The following is a 13432-nucleotide window of genomic DNA, read 5'->3' as shown; positions in this document are numbered from 1 at the left end:
TACTATATTTTACTTCCTTACTTTTATTACTTTACCACATGTACTTTATTCTATTTCATATTCAGGTTTTTTTATTGCTCTTCATATAAAAATCATGTAACGAAGTGGGTAGAAGTATGTCTTGATACACAGCCATTGTTTGCTACTTTTGACAATAGTTATTCCTTACCACAGAGTGTATACAACACCAGCATTTGCAATCTTAAAATTTCTTCATTTTTGAAATTTATTAAGTGTTCTATCAAGATATACAAATTCAGCTACTTGCTCAATTTCTTTTTGGCTTTTACATAGAAGTATTCATTCACTTTTCTTTGCTAAACACTACTACCTTTGTATTTGATATATTGATTTCCAGATTTATACACATTAATGCATTATATGCTCTATATAGCATTTACTGTCAAAATTTGGATTCTGAAATCCAAATTACTGAACATGCCTTACACATTCAGAACTTTTTATCACCCTTTTATTCTTCATCAATTCTCTCCTTTCTTCATTGTAAATACATAAATCAATTATAACAATAAATCTATTTTTCCCTGCTTGGGTTAAACCCATTTATTCAAAAACAAACATCTCTTTGGTGTGTTTGGTGAATGATAGTATCATTCTTATTCATACTTATGTCTCTGAATAGCCCCAAACATTTCGTTGTACACTCTCATATTATTCCCACTAATACAAATTTGTCATGAACAGAATAGTTTTATTTATTTATCTCATTATATGGCCACTGATTCCACAGAAAGCAAGTCTAGGTGGTGTACCACCATTAATGAAAAAGCAAATTTATAAAACTTTCATTATAACAATAAAAAGTCTTTATCTGAAACAAAACATTATAAAAAATTTAAAATATGCCAGCACACAAAAGGAATAAAAAGAAAAACCACACTGCAGTCATCTAAGAATGTTTCTAGGTCCCTGAGATCCCTAGGTGATGTAGCCAGATCTTAAGGAATGATATATATTTCTCCTGACATGCATTTTGGCTTTCTGATAAATAATTAACCTACATCTTCACTTCCCAACATGCATTTATCAGCTTCATTTTATAAGATGAGACAACTTTCATTCAGGATCTATTACCAACTTTCCCTTTCTTTTAGTTTTACAAACATTTAACAAATCTATCCACCTCATTTAATTTATCTAATGTTCTTTACTATTTATTTCTCTTGCCCCGCAAGTCATACATTTTAATATGCTGTAGTCATCACCAGATGACTGATCTCTGCCGCCCATTAAGACTTTGGTCAATGAGGCTTTCACATAAGCCTTTTTAACAAGACAAAGCTGTAGACTAGCTTACATCTTCAGTCATCACCATGCAACATTTAGTATTCTGTTAAAGATAAAAAATGGTCTTATCAGTCTTGGGAGATTTTGGCAAGTAGGCCACAAATACAATCAAAATCCAATTTCATTTAAGCAAGGGAATAAATTAAAATATCCAAGTTAGAAATTACCTTGCAAGCTCTATCATCACCAACATCCCATTGACTTGGAGTCAGATCTTGTACAGTATACTGACATCACTTGTGATACAATTATTTCAATTATCTCAGAATGATGGTTGAAGAACTATCAGGTTTGTAACATTTTGGAGCTCTAGGCATCCCAGTCTAAGAAGACTCTAAATTTCAGCAAAATTTTCATTTTGTAGCATTGGTTTCATGTCTTGGGATCTGGCGGCATTGTATTCATATATGTATATTGTATTGTTAACTCTTGACTGAGGTTTTAAAAGTGTATGGGTTTGAATTTCTATGCAGAAAATCACATATGTAATGCTGAATTAACTGGCCATTTTTAAAAATTCTGATAGAAGTCTCATCTTTTAAGTGCTACATGGCCTGCAAATATAACACGGAGCGTTCTCCAATCCCAAGAGTCTTGCAGATACAGCAATATGTTAAGGAATAATGGGGCAAGGTTATTTTAGAAGCTGAATTATCCCTTTAATTCTTAAAACTTCAATATATTTCTTGCATTTCCCATGCAAAATCTTAAAAATAAAAAATATCCCTAAATTATGTCCGGATGCAACATTTTCTTACATAAAAAAAAGTCTACACTACTCTGAATTTCCCTGTGTGCATGTTTGTATAGGAAAAATACTTTAAAAAAAAATACTCCAAAGTAAATAGTTCCAAAGTCCAGTAAAAAGGATTTAGTAATCTTTTTGTGCAAAGTCCAAGGAGATTAAATATTAAAAGTTTTTTTTAAAAAAAGAAAAATACAATTAATATATTAAAATCCACATGAATTCAATATTCAATGATTAGTTGCTTCCCCAAAAACTCATTAACACATCCCTAAAACACTTCTTGATAAATCAACAGTAATTCAAAATAGGATGAGTTTTCTGCTCTGACAGCTTTTATCTATAATTTTGAATGTTTCTTAGATGAAATAGCAAACATTAACACCTTTATGGTAATCGATTAATGTCAGCAGAATTTTAGAGAGCTATGCTGCAGGCTCTAATATCACAGAAGTAATCAATTAAGGGAGTCAGTTAAAAATGATGCAAAGATCAGAGATGTCAACAGTAAAACAATCTCATTTTATGGTGTCAAAAGCAGAGTAAAATATGGCATTTATTTCATAACATAGCTGAATTATTTTGCTATTTTGTACATCCACTTTTCTAGACAGTAACATCTATTTACCAACTATTAAATTACTGATTACATAAAATATTTGTTTTCAAAGATTTTTAAATGACAGTGGGATATCTTCTGTAATAAGATCTTAAATATATATATTGGTCAAGATGTCTGAAAACCTTTTGATCTATTCAGTTAATAGTAATAGCAGAATTCTATACATTTCAAGAGAAAATTTACATTGAGGTTTATGGAACTTCTTTTATATAACTGTATTTAGGAAAACAAGCAAACTTTTCAAGATCACAATGAAGACAGTTAATCAGAAAAAAATGAAATGTAAGTAAACTCATGTGATTCTAACTAGCGTTTCCCCTTTTAATAAGTAAAAATTATGTCATATTCATGCAGAAAATGCAAAACTATTTAAAAGAAATGCTGAATTTCAGAAATGGGAATAATGAAATTTCTCAAGATTCGTCACAGCTGACATTGCATTTGTCAATACAAGCTTTTAGCAAAAGTACTCACACAATGGTTTCATTTCCTTCACAATTATTTAAATAAGTGCCACTAACATGAGGCCTCTGTTACACAACTCAGGCTTCAACACAACACAGTAAGAGGCACCAAGTAAAGCAAGCTATATGCATTATTTACTCCCAGAAGCAAACCATCAGAACCTATTAAAATTACCTCAAACTGATAGTACTAGAGACATGACAAATCACAGGCCAAGAGTCAGATACCAAAGAATGTGTATCAGAGCTTAGGGGCCAGGCCGATTTGCAAGCAAATGATATTGTGTAGAGTTGGCATGCTCAGTGCATGACAAACTGATGCAATTTCAGCACTGTCGAAGAAATGGGGTGAGATTTCTGAGATGCTGGCCAGGCTTAGCTTAGAGAATTGTGCAGAGTTCCCAGATTTGAATCACTTGGGGCCTGAAAGGGCGTCCTTTGACAAGCCACAAATAATTACACTGCACTCTTTCCATTGTACCCTATTATTTTGTCCTTCTTATCTCTAGACTTTGAACACTTGTGAACAAGCAAGGTCGCCTCTTATTTTGACCATAGGATAGCAAAACATTGTTCTTTTCTGATATGATAAATAAAACGAAGGCCAAGAGACTGGCCATTTTTATCAGATCTATTTTCTACTTCTATAAGCAAAAGTAACTGGTGACCTGGGAAGGAGAGCTGAGACTACAAATATTCATGGAAGTGGGTTCATGAGCTCTTCACTTAAGAGGGTTATTCAGCTATCTAGTAAACCGGAAGAGGGGGGGATGTGAGATTTTAGAAACAGGGCATTGAGTTCACAGCCCCCAACAGATAAAGCTATCCGGAGATTATTTTAGTAGAATTCTCTTTTTAAACCAGCCAGTTTCGACAACTCAGATTACAAGTAATTCAAAAAGGTTGAGAATCTTGCTGTCAGTTTTTTTTAGGAAACCAGTAATCTGTCTACTGAACATTGTGAAACATTTCCAGTAACAAACAGTGATTTCCAAAGGCAAGATACACCATACTGAAATTATTAACACATAACTTAAAGCAAGTTTCTGATAATTCCTGCAGTTCAGAGTAATAGGAAAAGTCAAAGCAAACTCAATAACCTTATTTTTTCCTGTTTTCAAATAGAAACTGTATTTTTTCTCCTCTTTTTGCTTTATAATCTATTACTGATTTACTCCCAGTACTTTACGGCTATGTTAAGATTATAACTCTCAGAATCATGGGAACTGTAATATCAATGCTACCAGAACAAAAGATAATGAAAGGTTGGTTTGTTCTTTTGTCCACAACCAACTAGTAAGCAAATTAACTGTTTCAATGAACTCTTAAGATTCGATGACACATTTTATATAAAACATTTCTTATTCTATTTTACGTTTGCTGATAATTTTTTGGGGTCCCACTAAATAGGCCAACTTTACTTACAATGCATTCAGTCTATATAAAGATTATTCTTTTAATATTTTAAACCTAAACCTAAATTTTGAAAGATTTGGTTTATTATAAAATACAAGTCTTTATTCATATCAAGGCAAATGTTTGTACTGATGTACTGATATGCAAGGGTGCACAATATGTGAAGTCTAATGCTATTTAATTCTAGCTTACATATCCACACCTGGATTCTTTTCCCACTTCTGAAAATGGAACTGCTTCACTATTAGCTTATGAGCAGTTAGCTGAATGAATGTAAAACTAACAATGATGAGTTTATTTTGTTTGTTTGCCCCCCCCCCCTCCATTCTTGAGCATTATCTCTGTTGGGTCAGTTTAAAAGATAAGTGTGGTATTTAGCTTGCATGATTAATCACACCTTAGATTTGAGGCCAAATTCCAAAGAACTGAAGAAGTAGTGTACCCTGAATTTTTTTTTTTTTTGCAAATAGTTTTGAAAGCATCCGTATATTGCTTGATCATGGAAAATTAAGCTATATAATTTATTTACACTTTGTCATTATCTGTCTTCATGACTCAAGTTTCAATTTCCACTGAGATTCATTTATACACAGAAGCACTATTTTGCATCTAAGTTTTGGAATTATTCTGTTTTATAAATATTGTTCCTTAAAGTCAAGAGGAAAACACTGTATAAAAAATAACACACACACACAAATCTAAGTAATGTGAAAAATTAATCTAATGCATTTGTTACAGAGACTAGATAATATAAATCAATATACTATTAACAGAATTAGCATTCTGGATCAAAAACTTAGGAAAAACAAATGTGATCTTATATACATTAAATCTTTTTAAGACCTTCATTAGAAAGCACTGATAGTTAAGGATGTCCTAATGAAATTAACTTTCAAGAGGAGGAATTGCTACAGAGGTTTATACCACCAATGTGTACAAAATTTTCACCATTTATAATTAGTTTGAATTCAGGCAGCATCTAAATTGAATTGAATTAAATAACAGGAGCATCCTTTCCAGGCAAGGAAATAATCACTCATCTATTGTTTTTGAATTCACTACCATGAATATATTAAACACATTAGTGATTCTAACAGATAGTTTTGTGTAGCTTTAACATGAATTTATTATAAATGAAATTCCAGCCCAATGTTTTCAATTAAATATTCTGCTGCTAAATGGAGTTGATGTTTTTCCAGGATTAGAAAAATCTCCTGTTTGTCCTTGTAACTAAAAAAATAAATTTAAAATTCAGGATAATTTTTCCAGTTTACTATCTCTGATACTTTCTCTTGAAACATGCCAAAGCAAATTTAAAAGCTAGGGCAAGTTGCTAATTTTTTTGCTTTAATGTTCGTTCAATAATAATTTGAATTCACCATTGTATAGTACTAAAAAGGATGTTAGCTTCACTGTAGCAAATGAGGCAGATGGAATGAGATAGCAGCCTGCAGATAGCAGTGCTTCTGCAGCTTGCAGTTTATTTCTCTAACATACAGGCCATCCTCAACTTATGACCATAACTGAGCCTGAATTACAGGTGTTGCAGTCCTAGGTCAAATCATCAGCAGGTCCAATTTATTTTACCTTTTTTATGGTGGTTGTTAAAGGAACACCATGGTTAAGCAAATCAATCCTCACCCTTAGTTGTTGTTGTTGTTGTTTTGCCAAACTGGAAGTAAATGTTGGAAAGAGGCAAAATGTGTCACAAATCATAGTCATGTGATTGCAGAATGCTGCAAATGGCCATAAAGATGAGTTGGTTGCCAAGTACCCAAAATACAATGTGCATGCATATATGACCACTATAGTGCACGAGGGTCAGTCATAACTTCAAATGACCATTATGACCCACCATAAGTTGAGGACTTGAGACACTTGATTTTGAAAATACTTTGGACAGAGAGCACATAAGTCCGTCATGGCAAACCTATGCCATAGGTGGCACAAGGAGCCATATTTGGTGGCATGCCAGCCGTCAACTGATTTTTCGCCTTTCCAGAAGGTTAGGGGAGGCCATTGGTTTCCCTTCCCAGCCTTCAGAAAAGTCTCTGAAGGCTGGAAAGGGTGAAAAATGGCCCCAACAGGCCAGCTGGAAGTTTGTTCCTGAAGTTCCAGTTGGGCTGTTAGGGCTGTTTTGCACTCTCCCCAAACTTCAGGAAAGTCTCTGGAGGCTGAGGAGAGCAAAAACAACCTCTCCCAGCCCCTGGAGGCCCTCCAGAAGCCTGAAATGGATCATTCACACTGGGCTTTGGGGGCTGTTTTTCATCCTCCTCAGCCTCTGGAGGCTTTCCTGAAGCCTGGGAAGGGCGAAAAACAGCCCCAACAGCCTAACCAGAAGTTCAGAAATTATCCGTTTCCAGCTTCCAGAGGGCCTTTGGGGGATGGTGTTTTTGCCTTCCCCAGGCTTCAGGAAAGCCCCCTGGAGCCTGGGGTCTTACATATATGTACAGGGGGATCACATGTGCATGCACAGGTGGGCAAGGAGGATAGAGTGGCCATGCATGCTTGTGCGCAATTTTGGCACGCCATAAGAAAAGGGTTAATCATCACTGACAATTACCTCCCAAAGGCCCATTAGATCCCACAGATTAGGCCTCCTCCGGGTTCCATCTACTGGCCAATGTCACCTGGCTACTACCCGGGGGAGGGCCTTTTCTGTGGCTGCTCTGGCCCTTTGGAACGAACTCCCTGCAGAGATTCGGACCCTCACTTCTCTCCAGGCCTTCCGTAAAGTCGTTAAAACCTGGCTGTGCTGGCAGGCCTGGGGTTGATGAGTTCCCTTCCCCTCTCGAATTGTGTGACTGTTGATTGTCTTTTAAATTCCCTTGTACCTTCTTTGTTGTATTTCCTATGTGTTTACCTCCCCCCCCCCTTGGGTTTGTTAGCCACCCTGAGTCCATCAGGGAATAGGGTGGCATATAAATAAAATAAACCTTCACTGACCTAAGTGATGCTAATTGAATAAACCAAGAGAGGCAGGTCTTCAGAACTGTAGCAAAAACAGCAAACTTATGCCTTTCACTGAGGACCTACACTAGCCAGAAAGAAGGCTGTGCAAATATCTACAGACCTCTCGCATCCTGGACATAAATTGTTTCAACTTCTACCCTCAAAACGATGCTATAGGGCACTGCATACCGGAACAACTAGACACAAGGACAGTCCCTTCCCCCCATGCCATCACTATGCTAAACAACTAATTCCCACAACACTGTCAAACTATCTGGACAGGCAGTATTACCATCATTGTTCTCATCTTCCCTATTACCTATCTCCTTATGTTCTTAGGACTATAACTTTGTTGCTTGCATCTTACAATTTATATTGTTTACTTAATATCCCAATATGATTTCTTTAGTATCCCACAATTATCCATGACTATAACTAAGTGTTGATTTAATGTTTTATGATGAATGCGTTTTTACGATTATGATAACAATCTATATACAACATATTGTTGTATGTACACTGAGAGTTTATGCACTGGAGACAAATTCCTTAGATGTCTAATCACACTTGGCCAATAATGAATTCTAATTCTTTGCTACCTTGTGCTATCTCAGTGACAGCAAGAGAGGCAGTTTAGTCATTATTGGTCCAAATGAAGCCTATCAAATAAATGTTCTCTGATTCGTTATGAAGGGTTTTCACAGCTTTCCAGTTCAGATTTGGACAAAACTTTCCTTTCATATAAAAAGAATAAATGGTAATATAAATGGAAGCTATGTTCTTATGTAGAAACTGATTGATTTTACTGGTCCACCAATTTCTTTTAATACTGTGATTCATATCATTTCTCCACTGATTTGAACATGGGACTGAAACATCACTAATTCTGTTGATTTCATTTGTTAGCAACAGACCACAGTTTTGCTAACTCTGTTCATGTTCTTATTCTGACAATACACAGAATAAAAAACCATTTTATTCAGAAATAAGTGGTAAAAACAGGAAGCTTACAGAACTATGAGTAATATGAGAAGCATTAATGCCTTTGCTATGCATCTTTACAACAAGGATTGACCTTTGGGCTATCTAGTCTCTTTCTTGACCCATACAGTACTGACACTGCTTTTGTCTGGTTCACAAGTATTATTTTGATGATAATTGCTTGTTCGTCCCTAAAAGATATGGAGACTTTGGAAAGAGTCTCCTATGAAAGAAGGAATTGGTCTAAATGACCTACAAGGTCCCTTACAACTCTGTCACTGTTATAATTATGGTTACTTTTAAGAAGCTTCTAAGTATTTTAATATAAAAACTTAAACATAACTGTTATTATTGGGAAAATATGCTATAAACATATTGTAAAATAATGTGCTGGAAAAGAAATATCAACCAATCAATCATTGTTTGAAATGTTCATGAATATATTATGATGCAAATAGGTAGTATAACATGTAAATAGATACCAAGAGTTACAAGTAAGAAATAATAGCATCTAACACTATTAGAAGATACTTGGATACTATGTAAAGCACCTATTGGTTACATAGCTAAAGTAATATCATTAGCACTAAAATTGATATATTGTGATCCCAAACACCATTAAAAGTAGATTCTACTCATCTTAATGTATTTCTCAAGAACCTAAGAAAACTCATTTGAATGCAAAGAAAGAAGAAACCAAGTCAGCTGGAGTGAAATTTGTTTACATGTTATGAAAACAATTTTCTTAATCAATATATACTTACAGCTATCTTATTGATTATTTCACCACATAATCAAGCTCATTTTAAGATTATGAATGGAATGATGAGGAGACATTGGATTTCATTTTTCTCCAGTTTGAAGCCCCATTGCAGCATATGAATATTTTTCTGCATGACTTTTAAACTGTGCCTTTAAATAATACTTTTATTACCAAAACAGCTAAACAGGAATAACTAATGTTTTATACTGGAAATTTTATTTACTGACAGCTGCATATTTTCAAGAAATTACATATGTCAACTATATGGGAAGGTCCAACCTTTAAAATAAGCTGTATCTGTGCAGTGTGAATACCTACTGCAGAATTCAAAGCAAATATTGAATTTTTTCCAGCCTCCCAAATAGACCTTCATTTTGGGACAGGGAAACCAGTCAATTCTCTCTCTCCCTCCCTCCCTCTTGGTGTGTTCATCCACATTCACTCTACTTTCATTCATTTTTCTAAGGGGATATGTTTTCCTTAGTACAGCCTAAAAAACCTGCATATAAGCACTGCTGGATTATTGTGTACTTGAAACAAACATTTATTCTTTTAAACAACAACATATATTTCAGTTATATTTAGAGCAGTTTTAATAATTGGTATTAATAATTGTAGTCTTCAAGGGATAGAATTTAAGTAGTTTTGCTAACTAAAATTTTTAAAATAAGCGAAATATGTAGTGATTTGTCTTTTTCTACCAATATCAAACCTGTATTTTTTATACCCTATCTGTTCTACGTATTGCTTCATTCACAGAAGAACTTAATGAACTAGACCAAGTATTTCAAAATTAAAAGAAGAGAAAGATAATAATTTATATTATGTAGCACTTCTATATTGATAATGCAGAGGAGTGCCACAAAAGAAAAAAAGCACATTCCAAATACTTTTGAAGATATTTTGTTATTAATCTGTATACGAGGTTCCATTAGACAGTAAGAATTACACTTACTTTATAATTAAGTATAATTAACTTATCTTTATGAGACAAGAGTAGGCATAAGGATGGGTAAAATTATCTTTCTAAAAAGTGTTTTAAGAAAACATTACATGAAGGCAATTAAAAGCTAACAGGATAGGGGGGGGGATTTAATTAAGAACACTCTAAGCCTGTCAGTCAAATATGCCCTTTGCACTTTGATCTACTTAAACACATGTCACCTTGACCTATAACATACCAATAAATGTTTATGATCAATATGAATCAAGCACAAATTAATTTATTCAGGTGGTTTGCTCATACTGGAATCAACCTTAGAAATCTAACTAGTATTTGCTCTTCTGTCATTGGCAAAAGAATCATACTTAAATGATAACAAGTGCTCATGGGTGTCATTTTAAAGTTAAATTGTTCCCCAAGGACATGTTCACAAAATGTCTACATTTAAAGGTTATTCACTACCAAATCATGAACAACTGTTGCATTTTTAAGCAGAGAAATCAATAGTTTGGAGATCCACTCATCAATTTAAAGTGTTTGTAAAAAGTTTAAATGTTGACTAGTATGAATTGAAGAAAATATATCACTGAGGAATCTTTCCACATACAATAGATATTTAATTTCCTTAGAAAGTTTGAATAGAGTCCCACTACCAAAAGAAAAGGCACCAAAATCACTTCTCAATAAAGTTATATTGCTGTAATGATACTGAAAATGCCCAGAATATACATATTTTGCATACTGTTTTAATATTTTGGTTTCAATCTCATTATCAAACAATGATATACTGATACATAAAGTATAGTATGAATTGGATGAAGCCTTAAAAAGGCATCAGGCTAACCAGCAATCAGGAGTCTTTAAGTTCTAGTTCTGCCTTAGAAATGCAAGACAATTGGGTGACTTTGGGCCAGTCACTCTGTCAGTCCAACTCACCTCACAGGTTTGTTGTGGGAAAGTTAGGAGGAGTACTAGAACTACTACTAATAGATATGTTTCCCACCTTGAATTATTTATAAAAACAAAGGTGGGATAAAAAATAACTCCACTAACAAAAATAATGAGATGAATGCATGTTATTAAATTTGGAAAACATGTAACTGTGATTTTCCTGTAAAGTTAGTTTCTACACTAGGGAATCAGCCAATAGTTCTGACAAGTCCTCTATTTGGGAACTCAAACTTACCACTCCCAGAAATGTTAATGTCTTGTAACAAAGAAAAGGCTAGTTAATGTTATTTTATTTTAATGAAAATTTATGTCATCCTTCTATCACAAAGATTAACAACTGAAACTAATGCAACATTAAAAATACGTAGGAAAAAAGTGCAGTAAGATTTTCTTACAGTATAAAGCAGACAAATACTGAGGAAATTATCAAATGAAATTTACACTTATGTGAGAATCAAATGTTTTCCTAAATAATAGGGCTACTAAGTCTATGACCTGAGATGGTAGTCAAAAAGTACAAAAAACTCTGGCTTTTCCATGCCATTTGTGGTTTTCTAGCCCAGATCTGGTAGTCTTATAAATAGGAAATTCTTAACCAATTGATGAAAAACTACTGGAAAAAGTGCAGGTGTGGTCCTGAGACTTCCTGATGCAGAGGTCCAGAGTTAAATGTAGCCACTGAGTACCTCTTTCTATTGTCTTCATCAATCATGCCTCTGCCAAGAGAACAGATGTTTCATCAGATTTTAGGGTAGAGAATGCTGTAATAAATAAATGTTAGGGAACATAATATGAAAAGATCTCAAGCTATTCTAGAAGTAAAGTATTCAAGGTAACTAGAGGTAGTCCTCAACTTATGATCACAATTGAGCACAACATTTCTGTTGCTAAGTGAAACATTTGTTAAGTGAATTTTGCCCCATTTTATGACCTGTCTTGCCACAGATGTTAAGTGAATCAATGCAGTTGTTACGTTAAGTGAATTTGGCTTCCCCATTGACTTTGCTTGTCAGAAGGTTGCAAAAACTGATCACTTGACCCAGGGACACTGAAACTGTCAGAAATCTGAATCAGTTATCAAATGTTCTAATTTTGATCATGTGACCATGGGGGTGCTGCAACGGTTTTAAGTGTGAAAAACGGTCATTCACTTTTTTCAGTGCCACTGTACCTTTGAACTGTCACTAAATGAACTGTTGTAAGTCAAGGATTATCTGTACTGTAATTTTGAACCGTGTCCTAAGTCAGGCAAAGCCAACTAGAGCAGGAGCCACAGTAATCAGTGAAGTTGTACATTATGGCTCCATCTCAAACATTTGCCACTCAGTATTCTTGTAGACCAGTGATGGCTAACCTTTTCTAGACCGAGTGCCCAAAGCGCATGTGCATATGTGTGAATGTGTGCCTCCCAAATCCCCAAAATGCAATGCATGTGTGGCACCCATGCATGCACCCCGCGCATGCATGCATGGCCTCCACATGCGTTCCCCCCACGTATGTGTGGCAGAGACCTGAACACCAGCTGGCTGGCGGGAAATGCATGTGCATGCACAGCAGAGCTGAACTGGGGCGATGGCTCACCTGTCCACAGAGAGGTTTGCCATCACGGTTATAGACCAACTATATTTTCAAAATAGAATGTGTGTTGCACCAATCCAGTTTAACTTAACTAAAGCAGAGGCAGGCCTAATTAATGGCTTTATTCTATATATCATTGCCTTAAATCTGGTAAAGGCACTCCGAACTTCAGACAAGCCTCCAAATGCAAAGCAGAATCTAGAAGTATCCAAAAGGAAATTTGATTTTTTTGAGATTAAGCACCCCATCCAAACTCCTCATAAGCAACACCTCTATCTTGTTTGAATATATATATATAATTTAATTCATATTCTTTATGAATGTGTGAGATCCTCCCCACCCACCCCATTTAAAGTCAGATTCAACAGCTTGTCTCTAGCATCAGCTCACATATTGCAGAGAGAAGTGAAGGATGGAAGTTAATTCTAGTTTTGGTTAATTAGGGATAGTAAAACAGTTTCCATATTTAACTCAAGACTTGTGAGGAAACACACAGCAGAAGTGATATTTGTTAGCTGGACATTTGACAGGAACATTTAATAATTAGGCTACAGGTTAAGTAACCCTAAATGTTTTACTCTGACAAAATATAAACACTGCTTCTTCACTTAAGAGAAAGAGCTACAACTTTAAAACAGACACATGGACTCCACTGTGTGGAGCAAGGGCCAAAAATACCAGGGCATACTTCAAGTAGTACACTTTGGAG

General features: G+C 34.9%; 1 protein-coding gene across 1 annotated transcript in view; it reads right to left on the bottom strand.

Annotated features, from left to right (window-relative positions):
- SNX24 (sorting nexin 24) overlaps nt 1-13432 on the bottom strand; it is a 70070-nt gene that overhangs the window by 55516 nt on the left and 1122 nt on the right. The gene's annotated exons all lie outside the window — the stretch shown is intronic.

Source organism: Thamnophis sirtalis, unplaced genomic scaffold, assembly GCF_051295495.1.
Source record: "Thamnophis sirtalis isolate CommonGarterSnake01/CBP01778 unplaced genomic scaffold, rThaSir2_p1.2 scaffold_5, whole genome shotgun sequence".
Taxonomy (NCBI): domain Eukaryota; kingdom Metazoa; phylum Chordata; class Lepidosauria; order Squamata; family Natricidae; genus Thamnophis; species Thamnophis sirtalis.
The sequence above is the reverse complement of the archived record's forward strand: the minus strand, read 5'-3'. Positions and strand labels throughout refer to the sequence as shown.